The following is a 1,214-nucleotide window of genomic DNA, read 5'->3' as shown; positions in this document are numbered from 1 at the left end:
ATTTTTATCTGCCATCAGGGTCTTTCTGTTATAATCTATCAGTGAATCACTAATGCTCTGACCCTGTGTAATGGCTTTCACTACTCTTCCTTTTAAAGCACCAATTGGTGATAATACTCTATCATAGCAGATCATGAAAACCAATTATTAAAGGAAAAGAATTCACCAAGCAAAATGCATAACTGGAAGTACAGGGAAAATAAAGAGGATTTAAAAAAATGTAAATAATTTCATATTTTATTTCTCTAGTGACATCTCTACAGTGAATATAAGTTAAAGTCTTTCTTCTACACCAATGCTAGGTTGTTTGGGTGGTTCAGTCAAAGAAGGAAGGCCTCCAGCTGGCTCACACTAGAACCAGACAATTCTTGGCCCAGACTTTGGAACTTTCCCAGTTCTGAGTTCATTAGTATTATCTTCAATAACCTTGGTTGTTAGATCCTCATAGAAGTTGTCATTTATTTGAATCATTGGTGCATTTACACATCCTGAAGTATTCACCTTCCATAACAGTGAATAGTTTTTCAGGTGTAGTGCATCTACCTTTTGTTCTAAGCATTCTCTGAAGGATCTCCAGTCTCTCAGAATCTCAAGCATGCAAAGATACTAGTATATACATGAAACTGGCTTTTGATTATACATTGTATAAAAAGTTTTTACTTTGCATACTCTCATTAGAGGTAGTTCTAAAACTTCTGCCACCTTGTTCACAGCAGAGAGGAAAAACCTTCTATTCTGCCTTTGTGGTAGATCCAGGACAGGCAGCAGAACTGCTTTATGCCCATCTGGGTAATTTTTTATTACTGCTTCCATTATCTTATACTTTCCTGGTGTAGAATCAAATGGAGTATCTGGGTAATTCTCAGGAGGATTACAATGCACAAATAAGGCTCCTTGCATGTCTTCAGAACATGACTGGCCACAATATTCTCCTATCCTGGCTGCTCAAGGCTGGTTCTGAATGTAAAGAAGATTTTTTATAGTGAAGTAGTGTCTGACTAGATCAATAGACAAGTAAATTTATTACACAATTTCAATTACAGTTTTTATAAACTTTACAAGAGAAGCCATAAACCATTTTCAAAATACATGCTGAAATACTTAAACACCTATATAATTTTTCTTCTAACAAGTTTTGAAGATTGTATTGCTTGTATAATATTAGTCTATTTGAACGAGTTTTTTTTAAAAAGTATTTCTCTAGTTATATTACA

General features: G+C 34.4%; 1 pseudogene; it reads right to left on the bottom strand.

Annotated features, from left to right (window-relative positions):
• Nucleotides 1-273: 273 nt before the first annotated feature.
• LOC110291020 (NADH dehydrogenase [ubiquinone] flavoprotein 2, mitochondrial pseudogene) lies at nt 274-900 on the bottom strand (annotated as a pseudogene).
• Nucleotides 901-1,214: the final 314 nt, after the last annotated feature.

The sequence above is a fragment of the Mus caroli genome, unplaced genomic scaffold (genome assembly GCF_978045245.1).
Source record: "Mus caroli unplaced genomic scaffold, Mus_caroli_1 scaffold_52, whole genome shotgun sequence".
NCBI lineage: Eukaryota > Metazoa > Chordata > Mammalia > Rodentia > Muridae > Mus > Mus caroli.
Note: the sequence above shows the minus strand (reverse complement) of the source record. Positions and strands in the feature narration are given on the sequence as shown.